The 24,338-nt window shown below is 42.2% G+C and overlaps 1 long non-coding RNA gene across 2 annotated transcripts; it reads right to left on the bottom strand.

Annotated features, from left to right (window-relative positions):
* Positions 1-1,633: 1,633 nt before the first annotated feature.
* Positions 1,634-24,053, bottom strand: LOC140282218 (uncharacterized). Of its 2 annotated transcripts, XR_011909825.1 has the most exons (4): positions 23,771-24,053; positions 4,165-4,368; positions 3,055-3,591; positions 1,634-2,516 (listed from the first exon to the last, which is right to left on the bottom strand). It is a non-coding gene; the product is annotated as an uncharacterized lncRNA (long non-coding RNA). The 2 variants fall into 2 exon arrangements; XR_011909824.1 differs by having other exon boundaries at positions 3,055-4,368.
* Between the last annotated feature and the right edge of the window lie 285 nt (positions 24,054-24,338).

Raw genomic sequence — 24,338 nt, 5'->3', positions numbered from 1 at the left:
TCTCATTTAGTATGACTTGGAATGAACTGGCAGAGCATTGCAACATGCTTAGGGGTAAGCTGTCGGACTCTCTACAGGCACAGACAGCGCCTCAGCATTCAGCCACTGATATATGGAACACTGTCAAATGACAACTTGAACGGAGTTGTTGGTGAAATTCTTCAGTCTACCACAAATGCCGGTGAACGATATGTGCATGGTAGTCTGAGGTCACGTGGGTTACGCATTCAAAGATGGCGTGTTAGACAAAGTCTACAAGAAATCGACCCTCTTGGACGGTCCTTCAGAAGACGGCATGCAATCCGTCTGCGAATTTACAGTGTTCCAACCCCCAATCAATTATGGTGACTAAATTACCAAGAGAACAACTTCTGAGTCTTGGTAGAAAAATCACTTAAATATTCTTTAAATTACAGTAAGTGTAACAAAAAAAGGTTATTTATTTTTTTGTTATATTGTTAATGCCAAACCTTGGACAAGTGACATTTTACCCACAAATAATTTACTCTGATTTCAATTTGTTTTAGGCACATAGATGGAAACCACAAGCTTGTGAGATGGAGGATGGTGTTCCATGGCTGTGTTGATGGTTTCAGTCGAACAATCATCTACCTTGCTTGTCTCGACAACAACAGAGGCTCTAATGTTTTGTCACTATTCATTGCTGGTGTTCAGAACTTTGGATTACCGCCTCGGGTGAGATGTGATTAAGGGTTGGAAAACACTGGTGTTGCTTGTTTCATGCTGCACAGAAGAGGATTAAATAGGCGTAGTGTTATTACTGGCAGGTCAGTGCATAATCAAAGAATCGAGAGATTGTGGGCGGAGCTCAACCGAGTCGTGTCACTTTATTTTGTTAATCTTTTCAACTTTATTGAAGAGCATGGTGTATTAGATTCTCTAAATGAACTCCATTTATTTTGTCTTCATTATATTCATTTGCCACGAATTCGGAGGGCAGCCACTGAATTTCAAAACCAGTGGAATAACCATGGTCTTTCAACACAAGGTGGGCAAACTCCTCTTCAGCTGTGGCAAAGGGGCATAGTCAACAATGCAGGAATCCATAACCCAACTATGAATGGTATTTGGGACATAGACAGTGACTTTGGTACTAATAACACATCACTCTCAGAGTTACAGTCAAACAATGTTGTAGTTCCATCAATTAACATTACAGTCAATGACAGGACAATAGATACACTTCAGCAAACTTTTGATCCATTTGAAGACGATGGAAATCATGGTATAAATTTATTTTGCAACCTTGTGCATTTCCTTGAGAGGCAATCCTAAAATCATAGCACCAGGGTCCAAGAAAGAAAACCCCTCTCAGATATTTTATGATTTGAGGAAGACTGAAGACAGAAAAGGTTCACACAAGATATTTACTTACTGTAGTTAATGCAAAGCAAAATGAGGAACTCCCTGCCAATCTTTGTGACAGTACAGCACTGCACATGTTGTCATAGTTTTAGCTCATAGTTGTTGTTTTCTTCCTTTTTATAGATGTGGGTATTAAGACATTCATAAACGTGATTCTGTAACCTAAAACTGTCATGTTTTCATTTTACAGCCATGTTTCTTACTTTAAATGTTCAAAAAAATTGTGACCAAAAAACTGAAACTTGTATGAAACTGAATTTTATTGAAGTTTTCAGATATGGAGAACTCAATAAATTTATTGAACTATTAATTATTCTAACAACTTGTTTTTGTTGACTTGGATGACTCAACTGACAACATCAGTGGATCTCTGAAATGTCAGGAGGAGAATGACGCAACACAAAAGCATCTCAACAGAGAGCAGAAGAAAAAAAAAAATTCACATTGCACATAAAGTACACTGACCCACTTGAACAAACTACACTTAAATAGTGTACGTTTAAACTGTAAAACAGTACAACAGTAAAAGCTTTACATTTTGATTTCTAAAAAAAGTTTACAATGTTGGAGAGTTGAGAGTTGGAGACAGGAAGGCTGCTGGAGGACCACCGTGTACGAGGCTTAGCGCGATGGCTCTACCTGCAATGAAGTACCTGTCCTCTCTCATGGCTACAGAAAATAAAATTAATATACATTTGACATTGCATGCAACCAAAGACCAAACAAAAACCTGTGCAATCATATAAAATATGTATACTTTATATCACTAGATTAATTTGAATTCAGCATCTCAGTGACATCAAAACATACCAGTACTGTCAAGGGCCAAGTTAATTTTGCCTTCTTCTCCCTCAAACATTGGAGACTGGGGCAATTCTTCTATTAGAAGTCGTAGAAATTCTCTTCTTGGTCCACCCAAGTCCACAGCCTCCTCAGATACTCCCATATAATCAGAAAACGTGACTGAAATAGCGTGATATGGATCGTATGTCCCTCGTTTAAAACCTCTGATGGCCCCATCCAGGACTGCGGAACGGTTAATGTTGAACTTGCATTTCTTTTGATGGTTTATTTTTGATGCAAGATCTTGCAAAATATCTCTTGCTGGCACAGAGGTACCTGTGGTCATTCTGAAACAAACAAGATGCATGTAAGTTAAGAGTACACATGCTAGTCTTGAGTATAATGTGTGTGTTAGTAGAATAAGTATTTCATATTGTACAAAGTCACAAGGTTTGGATATGTAGTAGGGATGCACATTTTGAATTTTTTTTTATGACCGACACTTATTAACCAATTAATGACCGTTACCATTAAGACTTAAATGCTCTATTGAGAGTCTGTGACGTATTCAATAAGTAGTGTGACAAAAAAAAAAAAAGAAAAGATTTTTGCCTTATGGGATTTATTTTCATATGTGCCAGCATAAACAATAACAGAATATTAGGATTTTTCACATTGTCAAACACCTGCAGCGCTGCTGAACGGAATAAAACAAGGAGAGGAAAAAAAGAGCAGAGCTGTACAGTAAACATATCAAAAAGAGTGATGGACTGGCCATCGGGAGCACGGGAGGACAAAAAAAAAAAAAGAAGAAAAAGATCAGCAATAACACAGCAAAACTGCATGTTTACCTACCTAAAAAAAAAAATTGCATTTTGTACTCACCTTTCACTCTGCAGGCTTGCTAGGATAGCCTGGTTCAACTCCTCTTCATCGGAAGACATGTCAGACAGTGCAGCCAGCACAGAAAGGTAGTTGTCATAGTTTGCAGATTGTGTTGAGGTAGAGGGTAATGCAGAACAATGACTTGCTAGAAACGCTGCTTCGGTAGGGTGAGCTTGGGCTAGTTTGCCAATTCAGGACCAGAGCTGGATCAACTGAAGTTGCTGATGAAGTAGAAGGCTGACTGGTGGAGGGGCAGCTTTCCAGTGAGCTTACAGGCAAGTGACTGGAAGAACTGCTTGCTGACATGCTGCTGTGGTTGAAGGACATAGTGCCTTGGTGTGTCAAGACAGGCGTTTGAGTGAATAATGCTCCACACCCGGGTGATGAGGCAGAAGGGTCAACTGCAGAAGTACAGGTTGATACAGAGGCAGTCGCTGAACATGGTTCTTGTCTTAGAGATGAGAAGCGCAGCTGCCTTGCTGAACCAGTATCTTCTTCACCATTGTTGTCTTCACTGCTGTAGCTTGCAATGTCATCCTTGGAAAGAAAAAGAAAGTAAATAATTACTGAAAGTGAAAAATCTCCCATAAAGCAGTGTTTCCCAACCCTGGGATTATTGTCACAATGTTCTGCAGGTTATTTCAGATGTGATGCAACATACCAAAATTGGCTTTGATGGTCTGATGTACAGGGCTTTTGATTTATATACTTTAAGGATGAGAACTGCATCCAGCTCCTGTCCAACACGCAGTTTTGGCAAAATCAGTCTGTTGCCACATGCCATCAGAAATTCTAGGCTGAGATACTTTTTTGAAGAGGACATAATGCACAAGACACACTGACACTGATGTGTTGACTGTCCATTTACCATTTGTCTTAAGATAGACAGTAAACCAGCAGCCAGAAAAAAAATAATGAGAAATTTAAGCAATGCCACAAAATTAAATATGTATGAACAATGGGCTAGTGCAGTTTAAGTTTTGTCTGCTGTATATAAAATATTATCTTATGACACTTTCACTACTGGAAATGCCAAGAGATGTCCTTAATTTTTTTCCTTTTGAGTAGAATCACTTCATCACAGTTTGGACTGGTGCACAGTTTGCTTACCTCACATGATTTTCTCCAAAGGCATCCCTTATTTGTTCAATGAGAGTTTTCTGATCCCAGGATTTATGAAATTCAAATCCATTCAATATGTGTCCACGTTCATGTGGCTGCTGCTTTGTGCGATGCTTGACGACAACACAGCTTGATGGCCTTGGAAGGAGGATGATATCTTTGTTGAAAGTATCATGATACAGAGTTTTGGTCCTGGAAAACCAAGCAGACATATTTGATATGTATTCATTCTTCATTGCATTCTGATCACATTGACCCATAAAACATAACAAAATTTATTAAGTCGTAAAAGTTGGTTGTCAGTCATTTCATCATGTATGTGCTACAACTTGGGCGGGGTATCAAAAATGTTCGATTCAGCTGCTTGCCGGTGTTCCGTCAGGCCGCGTTTCCCCGTCAGATACGGTTTCCCCTGCATCTCTTCGCCGCTCCGCGCAGCACACGCGGCAAAGAGCGCGCGTGCCTGTTCAGCGCCCGTAACCAGCGAGACGTGCTTGCGCGCTAGACAACTACAGACACCGTGAAAGCTAAAATAACGTCTTTCAGTGTAGTTATCGTACTTTTTTGCACTTGCGCTGTCATCCAAAACATTCAAACACATACATATATATTCATATAGGCTATTTTTATATATAGCCTTCATATGTGTGTATATACGATAGATGGATGGATGGATGGATAGATGGCCTGATGACCAAATAACAACCGTCAGACACTGTTCCCCCTGTGTTAAAGTGGGGGAACGGTATCTGACGGCCAAATAACACCCATCAGATACTGTTCCCCCTGTGTTAAAGTGGGGGAACGGTATCTGATGGCTTTATTTCACCCGTCAGATACTGTTCCCCCTGTGTTAAAGTGGGGGAACGGTGGACATCAGCCCCTCCTGCCCTGGGTTGGCTCCCAGGTAGCGGGGATGCCTATTGCAGCCAGTCCCTGGCTGCCCTCTCCGGGGGAGAGTAGCTCCCCCGGTGTATATCCCCATACCCCTCTCCCTTCTGGCTCCTGTACACAGCACACACTCACACATGAAGGGTTTTGGGGGCGTGTGTGTTCTGTGGAGTGTAGTGGATGGGGCCACGTAGGTGGTCCCCTTTGGTTGCACTCTGCAGTTCCCCGCCCCTGTTTTAATTACACCTTAGACATTACTACTTATCAAACACACTCACACACACACATTAGGTCTTGGGGGGTGGTTACACTGAGTGGCATCTGGTGGGCGGGGCTCTTTGGGTATGTAGGCTGCCCAGAGGTCCGCGCTCCCAGTTCTACAAGTTTGGCTGCCCCTCAATTTTAATCGCTCACTATTAGAAAATATTGAAGAGCCAGAAGGGTGAGGGGAGGGGTCTTCTTCCCACACCCCTGCTTCCTGGTTGCTGCTCGGGGCGGGAGGGGCCAAGAGGATTAATTAATTGTTCTGCTGGTTCGGGGTCTGTGGTGGCTGGGGGGCTGCTGGCCCCCTGGTGTGCCCGCTGCGCTACACCCCAGCGGAGTTGAGGGAGGGAGGACGTGTGGATGTATGGGACGTGAAAGTGTGTGTGGTGATGATTGGGCCTGGATCTGGGACTTGCTGTCGCCTGGCCTGCTTGTGCTTCTCCCGATGGGGGGGGCGGCGTTGCCTCTCCCCGCTGCTCGCGACTTCACCCACCTGTGGGCACGTCTTGACTCCCAGGGCACTTGGCCAGGGGCGCTGGGGCAGGCGCTGACCCACTGTGTGGCTTTCTGGGGCGCTTGGCCCTCCTGGGTATTGGGTGGGGCCTCTGCCAGGGGGGTTTGGGGGCGCTCGGGCTCCCGGGGCCGGGTCCAATGCACGGCCCATGCCTGGGCGGCTGGGGCCTGGCGGGGTCGGCGGGCTGTTGCCCCTGGCTCCCGGAGGGCCTCTGCCCTATGCTTATGGGGGCTCTGTCCGGGGGCTTCCTCTGCGGTCCTCTGGGTGGATGCGTGGTTGTCCCTGTGGTGGGCTTCCTGGGTTCTGTGCTCCGTGGGGGCTGCTGGTGGCCTGGGTCTTGTGGCCCTCTCTGCCTACTTCTGATTGCTGGGGGGGGCTGTGGATTGTGGCTCTGTACACTTATACACTCATAACTAAGCACGGTTACCATGTAGGTCCTGTGCCATGGGTGTTGCATGTTCTCACACACACACACACATTTATTAGCCCAGTAGCATGCTCGCTAAGCAGTTGATGTATTATCATGTCGTCTCAGGTCATCTATATTCACAGCTGTGTTGTATGCGATTGCCGCTTCATGTGCTTGTTTTTGTTTGGTTGTGTGTTTGTTTTTTCTCTGCTTGTCTGCTTTCAGGTGCTACTGGTGGCGCTAAGGCTGGATTCCCCTCAGAGGCCATGGATTGTTGTCTGTTTTGTTTTTTACAGGTGTAGCAGCTGGTTGTCTGGTTTTTGTTTCTATTTTTGTTCTGTTTCCCCTTCTTCTTTCCTTGTCCCCCGGTCCGGTTCAGTTCTATTACATGTCATATATTGTAAACAGAAATAAATAAATGGGCATCAAGGGGAGCTTTACATTTATAAAACTTCCCTTGGCAAAGCAAATCTGTTTGGCATCAAAGGTATTCAGACTAAGTGAAAAAAAAAAAAAAAAAAAAAAAAAAGTGGGGGAACGGTATCTGACAGCCAAATAACACCCGTCAGATACCGTTCCCCCTGTGTTAAAGTGGGGGAACGGTATCTGATGGCTTATTTCACTCGTCAGGTACTGTTCAACCTGTGTTAAAGTGGGGGAACGGTATCTGACAGCCAAATAACACCCGTCAGATACTGTTCCCCCTGTGTTAAAGTGGGGGAACGGTATCTGACAGCCAAATAACACCCGTCAGATACCGTTCCCCCTGTGTTAAAGTGGGGGAACGGTATCTGATGGCTTTATTTCACTCGTCAGGTACTGTTCTCCCTGTGTTAAAGTGGGGGAACACATCCTGATGACCAAATAACACCCATCAGGTACTGTTCCCCCTGTGTTAAAGTGGGGGAACGCATCCTGATGGCCAAATAACACCCATCAGGTACTGTTCCCCCTGTGTTAAAGTGGGGGAACGGTATCTGACAGCCAAATAACACCCGTCAGATACTGTTCCCCCTGTGTTAAAGTGGGGGAACGGTATGTGATGGCTTTATTTCACTCGTCAGGTACTGTTCAACCTGTGTTAAAGTGGGGGAACGCATCCTGACGGCCAAATAACACCCGTCAGATACCGTTCCCCCTGTGTTAAAGTGGCGGAACGCATCCTGATGGCCAAATAACACCCGTCAGATACCATTCCCCCTGTGTTAAAGTGGGGGAACGGTATCTGATGGCTTTATTTCACCTGTCAGATACTGTTCCCCCTGTGTTAAAGTGGGGGAACGCATCCTGATGGCCAAATAACACCCGTCAGATACCGTTCCCCCTGTGTTAAAGTGGGGGAACGGTATCTGATGGCTTTATTTCACTCGTCAGGTACTGTTCTCCCTGTGTTAAAGTGGGGGAACGGTATCTGACAGCCAAATAACACCCGTCAGATACTGTTCCCCCTGTGTTAAAGTGGGGGAACGGTATCTGATGGCTTTATTTCACTCGTCAGGTACTGTTCAACCTGTGTTAAAGTGGGGGAACGCATCCCGATGGCCAAATAACACCCGTCAGATACCGTTCCCCCTGTGTTAAAGTGGGGGAACGCATCCTGATATAACACCCATCAGATACTGTTCCCCCTGTGTTAAAGTGGGGGAACGCATCCTGATATAACACCCATCAGATACCGTTCCCCCTGTGTTAAAGTGGGGGAACGCATCCTGATGGCCAAATAACACCCGTCAGATACCGTTCCCCCTATGTTAAAGTGGGGGAACGCATCCTGATGGCCAAATAACACCCATCAGATACTGTTCCCCCTGTGTTAAAGTGGGGGAACGCATCCTGATGGCCAAATAACACCCATCAGGTACTGTTCCCCCTGTGTTAAAGTGGGGGAACGGTATCTGACAGCCAAATAACACCCGTCAGATACCGTTCCCCCTGTGTTAAAGTGGGGGAACGGTATCTGATGGCTTTATTTCACTCGTCAGGTACTGTTCAACCTGTGTTAAAGTGGGGGAACGTATCCTGACGGCCAAATAACACCCGTCAGATACCGTTCCCCCTGTGTTAAAGTGGCGGAACGCATCCTGATGGCCAAATAACACCCGTCAGATACCATTCCCACTGTGTTAAAGTGGGGGAACGCATCCTGATGGCCAAATAACACCCGTCAGATACCGTTCCCCCTGTGTTAAAGTGGGGGAACGGTATCTGATTGCTTTATTTCACCCGTCAGATACCGTTCCCCCTGTGTTAAAGTGGGGGAACGCATCCTGATATAACACCCATCAGATACCGTTCCCCCTGTGTTAAAGTGGGGGAACGCATCCTGATATAACACCCATCAGATACCGTTCCCCCTGTGTTAAAGTGGGGGAACGCATCCTGATGGCCAAATAATACCCAACAGATACTGTTCCCACTGTGTTAAAGTGGGGGAACGGTATCTGACAGCCAAATAACACCCATCAGATACCGTTTCCCCCTGTGTTAAAGTGGGGGAACGCATCCTGACAGCCAAATAACACCCGTCAGATACTGTTCCCCCTGTGTTAAAGTGGGGGAACGCATCCTGACAGCCAAATAACATCCGTCAGATACTGTTCCCCCTGTGACTTTGGAGTCAAACCTGTTACTGATTGTGAACTTGTCCTTAACGTCAGGTGTGTTTCCAAAGCCACTAAAAACAGCTGTAATTAAACCTCTGCTGAAAAAGGACAATCTTGACAAGACGCAAATTAACAACTACAGGCCCATCTCAAATCTCCCATTTATAAGTAAGATCATTGAAAAAGCGGTTTTTCAACAGCTTAATTACTTTTTAACACAAAATAACTGCCATGATACCTTCCAGTCAGGCTTTAGACAGCACCACAGCACTGAGACTGCTCTGACCAAAGTGTTTAATGACATATGTCTGAATACAGACAGTGGAAAAATGTCAGTCTTAGTTTTACTGGATCTCAGTGCTGCCTTTGATACAGTTGACCACAATATATTACTCAAACAACTGGAGAACTGGGCTGGTCTTTCCGGAACTGTACTAAATTGGTTCAAAACATACTTAGAGAACAGGAAGTACTTTGTGTCAATAGGTAACTTTACATCTGAGCAGACAAGAATCACATGTGGAGTTCCCCAAGGTTCCATCCTGGGACCTCTTCTGTTTAACATCTACATGCTCCCACTGGCACAGATTATAAAAAACAACCAAATAAACTACCATAACTATGCAGATGACACACAGATGTATATAACAATGTCACCAGGAGACAGAGGGCCTGTACAGGCCCTTGGAAAATGCATTGAGGAGATTAATGACTGGATGTGCCACAACTTCCTCCAGCTAAACAAAAACAAAACTGAGGTAATTGTCTTTGGAGCCAAAGATAAACGATTGAAAGTCACCACAGAGCTTCAATCTATAAATCTAAAAACGACCGACCAGGCCAGAAATCTGGGTGTAGTGATGGACTCAGACCTAAATTTGGACAAACACATTAAGGCAATAACAAAGTCAGCCTACTATCACCTTAAGAATATATCAAGGCTAAAAGATCTGATGTCTCAGCAGGACCTGGAAAAACTAGTCCATGCATTCATCTTTAGTAGGTTTGATTATTGTAATAGCATCTTTACAGGTCTGCCTAAAAAGTCAGTTAGACAACTGCAGCTCATCCAGAACTCAGCTGCTCGAGTCCTCACTAAGACCAAAAAAGTGGAGCACATCAGTCCAGCTCTGAAGTCTTTACACTGGCTGCCTGTCCATCAGAGGATAGACTTTAAAGTTCTGATGCTGGTCTATAAAGCTCTGAATGGTCAAGGACCAAAATACATCAGTGACCTCCTGACCCACCATGAACCTTCCAGACCCCTCAGGTCATCTGGATCCGTTTTTTTTTTTAAATCAGTTCCCAGAGTCAAAACCAGACATGGAGAAGCTGCATTCAGCTTCTATGCTCCACATGTCTGGAACAAACTCCCAGAAAGCCTCAGATCAGCTGAAACACTCAGTGTATTTAAGTCCAGGTTGAAGACGCACCTATTTTCAGCTGCATTTGAATAAGCTTGAGTTTCAAAACGGAATCATGTTTTAACTATTGATTTTATCTTTCATATATATAATTTTTTCTGATTTTATCTATTGTTCTTATTTCCTTCTTTTGTTTAAATTTTAAATCATGCTTTTTATTTCTTCTGTTTTAATGTCTCTGTGAAGCACTTTGAATCACCTTGTTGTTGAATTGTGCTATACAAATAAACTTGCCTTGCCTGTGTTAAAGTGGGGGAACACATCCTGACAGCCAAATAACACCCGTCAGATACCGTTCCCCCTGTGTTAAAGTGGGGGAACGGTATCTGATGGCTTTATTTCACTCGTCAGGTACTGTTCAACCTGTGTTAAAGTGGGGGAACGCATCCTGACGGCCAAATAACACCCGTCAGATACTGTTCCCCATGTGATAAAGTGAGGAAACGGTATCTGATGGCTTTATTTCACCCGTCAGATACTGTTCCCCCTGTGTTAAAGTGGGGGAACGGTATCTGACAGCCAAATAACACCCGTCAGATATTGTTCCCCCTGTGTTAAAGTGGGGGAACGGTATCTGGTGGCTTTATTTCACTCGTCAGATACTGTTCCCCCTGTGTTAAAGTGGGGGAACGCATCCTGATAGCCAAATAACACCCGTCAGATACCGTTCCCCCTGTGTTAAAGTGGGGGAACGCATCCTGATGGCCAAATAACACCCGTCAGATACTGTTCCCCCTGTGTTAAAGTGGGGGAACGCATCCTGATGGCCAAATAACACCCATCAGATACCGTTCCCCCTGTGTTAAAGTGGGGGAACGCATCCTGATGGCCAAATAACACCCGTCAGATACCATTCCCCCTGTGTTAAAGTGGGGGAACGCATCCTGATGGCCAAATAACACCCGTCAGATACCGTTCCCCCTGTGTTAAAGTGGGGGAACGCATCCTGATGGCCAAATAACACCCATCAGATACCGTTCCCCCTGTGTTAAAGTGGGGGAACGCATCCTGATGGCCAAATAACACCCGTCAGATACCATTCCCCCTGTGTTAAAGTGGGGGAACGCATCCTGATGGCCAAATAACACCCATCAGATACCGTTGCCCCTGTGTTAAAGTGGGGGAACGGTATCTGATGGTCAAATAACACCCATCAGATACTGTTCCCCCTTTGTTAAAGTGGGGGAACGCATCCTGATGGCCAAATAACACCCATCAGATACTGTTCCCCCTGTGTTAAAGTGGGGGAACACATCCTGACAGCCAAATAACACTCGTCAGATACTGTTCCCCCTGTATTAAAGTGGGGGAACGCATCCTGATGGCCAAATAACACCCGTCAGATACCGTTCCCCCTGTGTTAAAGTGGGGGAACGCATCCTGATATAACACTCATCAGATACCGTTCCCCCTGTGTTAAAGTGGGGGAACGCATCCTGATGGCCAAATAACACCCGTCAGATACCGTTCCCCCTGTGTTAAAGTGGGGGAACGCATCCTGATGGCCAAATAACACCCGTCAGATACTGTTCCCCCTGTGTTAAAGTTGGGGAACGCATCCTGATGGCCAAATAACACCCGTCAGATACTGTTCCCCTTGTGTTAAAGTGGGGGAACACATCCTGACGGCCAAATAACACCCGTCAGATACTGTTCCCCCTGTGTTAAAGTGGGGGAACGGTATCTGATGGCTTTATTTCACCCGTCAGATACTGTTCCCCCTGTGTTAAAGTGGGGGAACGCATCCTGATGGCCAAATAACAACCATCAGATACTGTTCCCCCTGTGTTAAAGTGGGGGAACGGTATCCGATGGCTTTATTTCACTCGTCAGGTACTGTTCAACCTGTGTTAAAGTGAGGGAACGCATCCTGACAGCCAAATAACACCTGTCAGATACTGTTCCCCCTGTGTTAAAGTGGGGGAACGGTATCTGATGGCTTTATTTCACCCGTCAGATACTGTTCACCCTGTGTTAAAGTGGGGGAACGCATCCTGACAGCCAAATAACACCCGTCAGATACTGTTCCCCCTGTGTTCAAGTGGGAGAACGCATTCCTGATGGCCAAATAACACCCATCAGATACTGTTCCCCCTGTGTTAAAGTGGGGGAACGCATCCTGATATAACACCCATCAGATACCGTTCCCCCTGTGTTAAAGTGGGGGAACGCATCCTGATGGCCAAATAACACCCGTCAGATACCGTTCCCCCTGTGTTAAAGTGGGGGAACGCATCCTGATGGCCAAATAACACCAGTCAGATACTGTTCCCCCTGTGTTAAAGTGGGGGAACGCATCCTGATGGCCAAATAACACCCGTCAGATACTGTTCCCCCTGTGTTAAAGTGGGGGAACGGTATCTGATGGCTTTATTTGACCCGTCAGATACTGTTCCCCCTTTGTTAAAGTGGGGGAACGCATCCTGATGGCCAAATAACACCCATCAGATACTGTTCCCCCTGTGTTAAAGTGGGGGAACGGTATCTGATGGCTTTATTTCACTCGTCAGGTACTGTTCAACCTGTGTTAAAGTGGGGGAACGCATCCTGACAGCCAAATAACACCCGTCAGATACTGTTCCCCCTGTGTTAAAGTGGGGGAACGGTATCTGATGGCTTTATTTCACCCGTCAGATACTGTTCCCCCTGTGTTAAAGTGGGGGAACGCATCCTGACAGCCAAATAACACCCGTCAGATACTGTTCCCCCTGTGTTAAAGTGGGGGAACATATCCTGACAGCCAAATAACACCCGTCAGATACTGTTCCCCCTGTGTTAAAGTGGGGGAACATATCCTGACAGCCAAATAACACCCGTCAGATACTGTTCCCCCTGTGTTAAAGTGGGGGAACGCATCCTGACAGCCAAATAACACCCGTCAGATACTGTTCCCCCTGTGTTAAAGTGGGGGAACGCATCCTGACAGCCAAATAACACCCGTCAGATACTGTTCCCCCTGTGTTAAAGTGGGGGAATGGTATCTGATGGCTTTATTTCACCCGTCAGATACTGTTCCCCCTTTGTTAAAGTGGGGGAACGCATCCTGATGGCCAAATAACACCCATCAGATACTGTTCCCCCTTTGTTAAAGTGGGGGAACGGTATCTGATGGCTTTATTTCACTCGTCAGGTACTGTTCAACCTGTGTTAAAGTGGGGGAACGCATCCTGACAGCCAAATAACACCCGTCAGATACTGTTCCCCCTGTGTTAAAGTGGGGGAACATATCCTGACAGCCAAATGACACCCGTCAGATACTGTTCCCCCTGTGTTAAAGTGGGGGAACGCATCCTGACAGCCAAATAACACCCGTCAGATACTGTTCCCCCTGTGTTAAAGTGGGGGAACGCATCCTGACAGCCAAATAACACCCGTCAGATACTGTTCCCCCTGTGTTAAAGTGGGGGAACGGTATATGATGCGCACGTCCAGGTTGTTGCAAATAAAATACGCTGAGATCCACATATATGTTTTCGTGGCTTTATTGCATGTAACATCGCGAATAAAAGAGATGATATGGATGAAATTTCTGAGAACTGCAGATCAAAGGCAAATACTTTTATACCATTGTTTAATATCCTTAACCAGAAATCGGCATTTTCTTTTGTTTTGACCAAATAGCTGTGTGAAAAAAAGGCATTTTTTGATATCAGAATGTTCAATTGTTAACATAGAGTTAATTTTACAAATTAACAAAAGTGTTTATTCTCCTTTGAAAGTACCCAGTATATTACATTTTCAAACAGTAACTTTGTTATGCGTGACCTTAGAAGTCATAGTTCATTACTTTTCATTTCTCAATTAGAATATAAAACTTTTATAGCCCCTCTGTTTTTCAGAGGAAAGGAGAAATAAGAGCCTAACCAATACAAACGGAGCTAAAAAGTAGACCACTTTGATTTGTTTTGGAGCAAGAAAGATCTATCTTTGGGATGGTGACGTCATGCATGACATTATCGGCCGAAATTATAATTCATATCTCAGAAACCAAAGCAGCACAAACGACAGTTTTAACGGCACAAACCATTTAATCTATTTGCTGGAATTTTTCACGTGAGTGGGGTGTCAGCTTCACTCAGCTGTGCCACAGGTGAGGGCAAGCCTCTACTCTCACACGCCTAATCCACGTGATCCCCTGCCTCAGCACCAACCACAAACAATCAAGCGCCGCATGCACCTCATTAATACACACCGTGGCCCATGTCCCCTACATAGATAGGCCCCACAGATATCGAGGTACAGATACTGATAGACTGATGGTAGAAAAATGGACCCGTTAACATTTAGCAATATTAGGAGATATCTATCCCTTGGAAGCTACCCCGAAGGCTCTTCTAAGAGTCAAAAATATACCATAAGGCGGCGGGCAGCGGACTTTGCCGTTGATGGTGAGTATATGTTTTCAAAGGCCTCTAGTCTTTCCCTAATATATATAGCGATAAGTAATTTCTGGTATATAGAATTGTATCGTACCTATAGCCGTATTTCCTTTTTTTTTACACTACATTGGAATTATCAGCAAGACCATTTAGCCACAATAATATACCAATTGAATAATTACTTCAAGGTATTTAGCCTGTCGCACTAAGCAATTAAGAAATTAATGGCATTTAAAATCTGTATGTGGGTTAGAAAATTACTAACCACATCACGACCTCCCATTAACATACATTCATATTGAAAATGGTAGTTCCTTATGTTTTTAATTATTTTTGTTTAATTAAGCAATGTATATGCTTTGGTTTAATTTTTATCTTGTGATATTTTGACAGATGGAGTATTATATTACTGCAAGGGAAGCAGCCAGTCAAACCGCAAAGTTGTGACTGCAAAAGAGGAAGCCCAACAAATCTTTAAGGAGTTTCATGCCAGTGCTTTTGGTGCCCACTGTGGCATAGTTAAAACCAGAGATGCTATAACCAGAAGGTTTTACTGGCCAGGCATGTCCAAAGACATTGGTAAGTGGGTATGTATTTCTTATAAATCAAGGAAACCATTGTGTCTGGTACATTATTATAGTACAGTATTTTACAGGGTACATTGTTCTTTAAAAATGTAATTGTCAAGTTAATAGATGGTGTGGTACACCAAAGCTATGGGTTGAAGCGACAAGTAGTTATCTGGTGGAATTTTTACCATAAATGATAACTTGCATACCAGGAGATGACAGCGAGAACAAGGAGCAAACAGGGACTGGTTACATGGAGAATAACTGGAGGGTTATGTGAGAATCGAATCAAGGAGAGTTGCTTAAATACTGGAGGTTGAATGCTGATACAATGGACCAGTGATACTAAGAAAAGAAGGTGCAGGTGTGAGGGGAGAGCTGAGGGAGAAAGAGACTGAACAGTGGAGCAAGGAGGACCAACACTAGCAGGGAAATAGGAAACATAAATGCAAATGTAACTAACAATAACTAAATGCAGGGAATAAAAAAAAAACAATGAAACATAAATAAGTTTGATTTAATCAAAACAAATACTATTTTGGGCAAAACACAAATAACAAATTATGAAAACTATAAACACAGAAAAACCAGAAAACAAATTTAAATCCCATAACATATTATTGAACTTATTTATATTATGTCCAAAAGGGATGTTTTTTCAAAATTCAAGTTCTTTGAGTAATGCATGTATTGTATCTGTATTCATTTATGTATTGTTTTAGCTTATAACAGCTTTGTGATGGTTAACATTTTATTTAAAGAAATTGTGGTTCTTTAGGTCAGTCAATGTGTGCAATGCCAGCAAGGTGCACTGACAATAAAGCAGGAGACAAAACCCATCCCAATTGAAGTAAGTGACACACATTTCAAAACACGACATGAAGGATATTTTATTATCCCTGGTCAAAAGTGCTATTCTCTGTTTTCTTTTCCTTTTTCAGGTGAGTCAACCATTTGAACTAGTTGGGATGGACCTTATAGGAAAGGTTGTTAAAACAGAGGCTGGGAATGAGTACATAGCAGTCATGGTTGACTATTTCACGAAATGGTCCGAAGCCTATCCTCTGCCGTCCAAAACAGCAGCAGATGTTGCACAGTGTATCATAAAGTTCTTTTATCGCTTCGGGGCCCCAAAGCGAATCCTGACCGACCAGGGGAAAGAATTTGTCAATGAGGTGTGTTGCTAAATACTTTAGTGTTATGGACTGGAGTGAGATGCTATATAAAACAGTTCAGTTAAGTTAGAAATTTAGTGATAAAAATGTTTTCTTTTTGATAATTATCTGTTAAAGCTTTTATTTGTTTTTGACTAACAGTTGAACAGGGAGCTTTGCCAAATGCTGGACATTGAGCGCAGCCTTTGTGCTCCCTATCATCCTCAAACCAATGGGCTGGTAGAAAAGCTCAATGGGACAATTCAATGGTAATTACAATTTTAGAATTTATATGTAATTATTCAAAGTTTTTTTTTTACTTTAGCGCAGGCTTTTCAACATTCTGCATGAACATTACGCCAGTACAAACTTTGTCCTCTTTGACAATGTGGTACTAATCTGCCTGTGAGCTGGGAGTGACAGATGTCATCCATCATGTACAGAAACATAGATTGGCTTTCGATACGTTTCTCTCCAGCAAGTGTTGATGCCATTATTTTCTGTGCTGTTGCAAATTTTCATATTATCATGGTGTGATCTTGTGCTGCCATGGAGTTAATGGCCAGCTGCAGTGGAATCCCTTTTGTGTGCCCCTGCCCCTTTTTGTGACACGGAATTGGTTATCAATTTCTTTAGGTCGAATACTCCCAGCACTGGCTTGGTAAATTTGTTCACATTGATGTAGTGGCTGGCAGCTTCTTTCAGTTAATTTAGCAAGAAAGTGATAAGATATTTCTTTTCAGAGCACTTTGCAAACTTGTGAGTGAGCGACCAAACACTTGGGACACTTATTTGGATGCGGTGATGTTTGGACTCAGAACCAAAAAACAGTACACCACCAAGTTTTCACCGTTCTTCCTCCTCTTTGGAACAGAGGCTCGTCTGCCATGTGAGGTTCCAGAGAACATGATGGTGAGACATGATTTCATCTGTCTTTATTACATAAGTTAAGACATTACTTTAGGTCACGTTTATTCTTGACTCTTGATCGAAATTTTTAGATATTTAAAATTAACACTGCAGTATCTCTGGTGGTATTTTATCATTATGTAAAACATTACATTATGAATGGACAAGAAAATTGCTATTATGATTTATATTTTAGTAAAAGAAATTCCCAATAATTCACACTTCGTGTACCAAGTTCATCCACCTGTTTATAATACTTCCTTCAGTCCTAAAAAACATGAAATGTTATTCTAATTTGTTGTGGTTATGGATTACCACCATGTTTTCACTTCAGAAAAAAAAATAATATTTGAGAGTGAACACCTTCTTAAGGTATTTGAAATTTACACATCTTTTTTTTTTTCTTTTGCCCCAGATTGACAGCAAGATTGAGGACACTCTGGGGCAGGAGTCGGTGTTGGATTCCATAAATAAAAGGGACACCATTTACAAAATCGTTCAAGAAAACATGAAAAAAGCTCATAACAAATACAAGAGCCCAAATAAAAAAAATCACAAACTTTCAAGGTTGGAGACAAAGTTCTACGGCTCAACATAAGAAGCCAACAGCGCAAGGGTGGAAAAATGGAAAGAAACTGGACCGGACCTTACAATATAGTTCACCTTGTCGGCAAAAGCGCAGATCTACAATCCCCAACCGCTTTTTTCCCCAAAGTTAACACAGACCAGCTTCGAATTTTCATTGAAGAACAACCCATTATCCCTCAGAACATTAAAAAAAAGCTGAAAAACCTGCTTCCACCCTTCCACCTGCTGAGGAGCCATCCTCCACCCCTCCACCTGCTGAGGAGCCAGTCCCCACCCTTCCACTTGCAGAGGAGCCAGCCTCCACCCTTCAAGGTGTTGAAGCTGAAAGAGATACTGCTGTGCCACCATTTTCAGGCTCTACAAAAGTAGAGAAGTGTATGTTTTGGAAACTTTTCTTAATAAATATAATGAACGTGTATTGTAAGACTTTCACATCCAAAAACTCTTAATTCTTTTCTTTTTTATTTTAGATATCCAGAAAGCCTGGGATGGCACGACATCAGCTGTTATTCTTTCAAAAATTGGGCCTTATAAGCTTTATTACCAAGACATTTTCCGTACAGCACCAGGAAGGGAACTCGAGAGCGAGGTGAAACGCATAGTGTTTCTGTAAACAATTTAGAAATGTTATTGCAATGGATGGGCATTACAATAATATGATTGTGCAATTTAACAAGCAAAGATCCATATTTTCAGGTGATCAATGCCTACATGAAACTTTTGGAGAGAAAGCACAACAAATCCTCAGCAGACAAAGTGCTGTACATGGACTCATTTGCCATGTCAGCTGTGTGGCAAATGAAATTTCCACGCTTCAAGGTTTTTTTTAAGTGTTTGACAATTAACTTAAAAGGCATCATGGTACTGACATCACTGTGTTTCAATTATTTCAGTGGGATCCAACAGAGTACAGCACTGTTTATGGTATTGTTAATGACAACCATCACTGGTTTGCTGTTGTAAGTGTTTGCATATCATCAATAAAGACATATTTCATCTCCAAAGCCTTTGCTTCAGTCAAAGTTTTTTGGCAATACAAGGATGACAGTTTTTAAACAAATCATATCTGTTGTTGTCTTTCCAGATTATATATCCAAAACAGGGGAAATCTCTTCTGCTGGACTCACTTGGGGAAAGTAGTCAGAAGCTGAAGAGATGCAAAGACATGTCAAGGCATGTGTCAGTTTTGTGATTTGTTTATTTTCATAACAAAGCTGTATTATTTTTGGGTCAGTAGCCATCAGTAGCTCTACATCAGGCAAACCTTGAAGAGTATATTTTTATATTAATAATATTATATAGTATTTTATACGACTATGTATGCCTTATCAGGTGTGGGTGCTGGTTGTCTGTGGTATAAAGTATTACATTGTAATTGTTGTGATCTACAGCCATTTTTGTCTATAAAAAAAGGGAAGATTTTTTAATAGCAAACATCACAATTACAAACGGCACATAATTGTCCTTGAAAAAAAATGCTCTTTCTCCTGTTATGCTTCATATTTCTTGGAGATGTATCAATAAAAATCTGACGCCAGGATAATTATATAAATTGTACTTATAAAATCCTCCAAGATGAGCCATGAAGCCAAATTACATAACAAATTGGTTAAATCATATACACAAGTGAATATGTATGACGTATAATAATTTTTGGGAAAGTTAGAAAGGAACTCAAGGAACTTTGGGTAAATATGTTTTTTTTTTTAAAGGTTATTAGTCAAAGCAAGCAAACCCTTCTGCTTGAATTTAACTGCAGTCAGGCCTTTGTGTAATAGGTATGTTTCAATTAGATAATTGCTAATAACTTTCTCTTATTTAGAGCTCTTCTAAGGAAACGAGGCATGAATGTGTCAAGGTGGGAGTGCAACACACTTCCACATCCCCTGCAACCTGACTCCAGCTCTTACGGGGTGTTTGACATAAAGGTATGAAAAAATGTACTCCTATATTCAGTACAGATACATGTTCGGAAATATGTGTTTGATGTTTGTCTTTCAGTTTGTAGAGAATATACTGATGGGACAACAGCCTGTTTTTCCTGCTGGACGTGGGGATGTGGATATGCTACGTTGGCAGATTGCAGAAACTGTCCTGGAGGCATCAGGTGGGTGACAAAAGTAGCTCTCATAAAAGATAACAACTACATCAGTTAAAGTTATGTTTAGCTCTGTGTTTAAACCATTTTACCCTTGCAGATGACTTGACAGATACCTGCTGTATCTGTGGACAGGAAAATGTGGACGATCCAGAAGACAATAAGAGCATCATTTGGGTATAATCATATTTCTCAACACAGTGTTCTACAAAATGTTTGCACCTTAAGAGGAATATTTTATATGAAAATAAAAGTTGATAGGTAATAATATTGCTGCTACAATGATGATAGAATGCAAATGAAACATTTGAAATAAAAATTCAGAGGTGCAAGGGAAGGCTTTGTGTAGCTCCTGGACCACACTGTGGAAAACTAAGGAGTTACAAAGTGTTTCTTTGGCATTTGAAGCAGGCATATGTGAATGTACCTCCATATGAGGACATTAATTGAGATTGATGTTATGGGAGATGGCCTTATGTCACGCAGGGAAAGAAACTTTTGTGTTAGTCCATGAAAGACAGCGAGATATATTTTAAGTGAAAGGACAGAAGGCTAATGATTAGCAATTTTTATTTTTTTTTGCTTTGGCACAGAAAAATGTTTGCCTGTGATGAAACGTTATAGATGGATAGGGTCTGAAAGTGTATTGTAGTAAGCTTACATCGACTCTGATGTTGTCAGGGTACATAATCTCCAGATATGGCTTGAAGAAAACAATAAACACACAAGTAAGTTGCTGTGACTGGGACTTTCTCCCAAAGGGCCACAAAGGAGCTCTTGTAGAAGATACAGATCTTTATGGGTGAGGCCTTGCATCAGTCAACTACGAGAGGAAGTAAACGGATGATTAACTGACTTGACCTATTATTACATTTCCATTATCATCATTTTTATATTTAGGAATGATAATAGCAATCCTAAAGAAAGTGCAGAAAAAAGTATCCTACAGGGGAGGGGCAAAATAACAATTTAAGAATGATACTTATAAAAATTTTGGGTACAATAGAAATCTGTCTGCCTTTATACTATAGGCACACTAGAGTTAAACCTTGTTAAACACTGTTCATCTTGCATATAGATCCTAAGATCAAATGTTTTACACTCTTAGGCAATTATAATTTTTAAAACATACGCTATGCGTTATTGACATGAAAGATAAAATTGTACAATAAATCTAAATCTTTTTGTTCTGCAGATATCCTGTGATGTGTGTGGGAGGTGGTTTCACCATGTCTGCTCTGGATGTCCAGACACATCAGATGCTTTTATTTGTGTAGCCTGTTGAGGGAAGAGGAGATTTTACGATTGTAATAATGCAAATTGTTGTTATTGTTTTATTTATTTTAGATTTCAAAAGTACCATATTTTTATTTATGTTACATTGTTATGTTACTTGATATACCTATGTTTACACCTGTCATTTTGTTTTAAGTTTGTTTTAATTGTTGTCCAGCCAATATGTCTTTCAATGTTGTTATAGTACACATATATAAAATCTGGACCAAATTAAAGTATGTTCAAAAGCTTTACTCTTCTCGTAAAAGGTGTGATCATTAATTTCTAATAGGAAAGAAGGGAGAAGAAACAATGTTAAATTAGGGGACATTAATAGTAAAAAACTGCGACGTTTCTATGAAATAATATTACGGTCCAATTGATGGTGCTACTACTTCAAAGTGATGGCGCCATCAACCAGTTTAACACAGGGAGAACAGTATCTGGCGGGTGTTATTTGGCCATCAGGATGAGTTTCCTCACTTTATCACAGGGGGAACAGTATCTGACGGGTGAAATAAAGCCATCAGATACCGTTTCCTCACTTTATCACAGGGGGAACAGTATCTGACGGGTGTTATTTGGCTGTCAGGATGCGTTCCCCCACTTTAACACAGGGGGAACAGTATCTGACGAGTGAAATAAAGCCATCAGATACCGTTCCCCCACTTTAACACAGGGGGAACGGTATCGGACGGGTGTTATTTGGCTGTCAGATACCGTTCCCCCACTTTAACACAGGGGGAACAGTATCTGACAGCCAAATAACACCCGTCAGATACCGTTCCCCCACTTTATCACAGGGGGAACGGTATCTGACGGGTGTTATTTGGCCGTCAGATACCGTTCCCCCACTTTAACACAGGGGGAACAGTATCTGACGGGTGTTATTTGGCCGTCAGATATCGTTCCCCCACTTTATCACAGGGGGAACAGTATCTGATGGGTGTTATTTGGTCATCATCCATCCATCCATCCATCCATCATCCATCCATCCATCCATACACACATATGAAGGCTATATATAAAAATAGCCTATATGAATATATATGTATGTGTTTGAATGTTTTGGATGACGGCGCAAGTGCAAAAAACTACGACAACTACACTGAAAGACGTTGTTTTAGCTTTCACGGTGTCTGTAGTTGTCTAGCGCGCAAGCACGTCTCGCTGGTTACGAGCGCTGAACAGGCACGCGCGCTCTTTGCCGCGTGTGCAGCGCGGAGCGGCGAAGAAATGCAGGGGAAACCGTATCTGACGGGGAAACGCGGCTCGACGGAACACCGGTCGCGGGAACGCGCATAGTTAATTTTGGACCTGCCGAAATTTGGATCCCCTGGCTTTTTAGCCAGATACACTGTTACATGTATGGAATTCATGTTCATATGCACAAACAGACCTAAATACAATGTGTGTAACCCCATTTGACCATCAGGTGCATCCCCTGCCGAGTATATCTGGGATATAATTATTAGTTAATTATATAGCCTACATATCACAGCTTAACCCCACAAAGAACAAGTCAATGTTTTCAAGACGCATTTGCTTTAGAAATAACTACAATAAATGATCGGTATGGTTCCGCCTTAGCAATACGCGTTCCCGCGACTGGCGTGCAGCTCTAGCAGGCACCTGAACAAAACCTTAGAAGAATAAGCTAGTCACGAAAAAGCTTTAAAATTGTATTTTACCGGTGCTATAGTGAATTCTATCCTTATGGTTTTCTTTATAATAAAAGACAATGGGTGTTTTATTTTTGTGAAAATGACCAGAAGTACATTACTCATTATGACTGGCTTGGGTAGGAACAAAACGTTAAACAGCTGTTATGTTAACTGCAACTAGCCAGCACACTGAGTGTCGTAGCATTACAGACCAGCTTTTGCTATGCGTTTATCGTGAACGTTCACATCGCGATGACGATGAAAAGTCGATTAATCGTGCAGGCCTACACAACATGTAGGCACACAGGCAAATGTATCTTTCTTTATCTGTCCATCGTTCAAACAAACAGAAGCACACGGCTAATTATTACGCAGAATGACGTCATCGAAGCGTTCACTTCGGACATTTAGTCAAATGTCATACAAATGTAATAATGGTTTCAAGTCCTGCATTCCTCATAAAATGTGCCTCCTGTATTATCACTTTTTATAAAACTAACAGACTGATAAAATATAAAATATTTTGACTAACTTACAGGAGGCTGGTTTAGTGTGTTGTGCCAGTTATATCCATGGGCTAAAGGTTTAGCTGTCTGCCGTGCTATGCATAGTAACTTACGTTAGCTTCAGCATTAAATTATATAGCTCTACTATTCATATCATGTACATGTAACTTAAAACTCATACAGACATTTTACACACCACCTCGTGCTCCTTTAGCTGTCCCTCAGTAACATTTTTAAATGTCATCGGTCCAGCGATGCTAAATTAGCCCGGTTAGCCGTGAACAGCCTGATGCCAGTCGAACATGAAAAATAAACAGTAAAGCAACATAAGAAAGGGCAAAACTTACAGCTTCCAAGTTTGAAGTGAGCATCAATCAATCCTTGATCTTCATTAAACCTTCTTTGAACTGCCACAGGAAAGCAGTCTGCAGTAGTTTTCACACACGTCCGAGTTTTCCAGTTGTTGGGGGGCTATTTCCATTTAAAATTAAGTGAATACACTCAGCTCCCCTGTTCTCTGAGACAGGGGGCTCTATTAAGCCGACTAAAGAGTTTCAGTGATTAGCTATCAGCTTCTACACAATGCTAGTAATGCCATCGCATGAGAGAAACAATGGCGTCCTTTTACAAGAGTAGTCCCACCTAGTCCCTTCTGAACAGCCAATCACAGCACACATAAATAAGTTGCCTTCCTTTTCCACTATACTTACTTCCTTTTCCACTATACTGTCTCTCACACACTTATATTCTCCTCTCACACACATATATTCTCCTCTCACACACATATTATCTTCTCTTACACCCATTTATTTTTCTTTTACATTTATATATTTTCTTCAGACACATATATTCTTTAAATTAAAAATTTTAAATAAATGTGTAATGTGTAAATGTGTGAAAGGAAAATGTATGTGT

This window comes from Leuresthes tenuis, unplaced genomic scaffold, assembly GCF_036924035.1.
Source record: "Leuresthes tenuis unplaced genomic scaffold, fLeuTen1.0.hap1 SCAF_22, whole genome shotgun sequence".
Classification (NCBI taxonomy): domain Eukaryota; kingdom Metazoa; phylum Chordata; class Actinopteri; order Atheriniformes; family Atherinopsidae; genus Leuresthes; species Leuresthes tenuis.
Note: the sequence above shows the minus strand (reverse complement) of the source record. Positions and strands in the feature narration are given on the sequence as shown.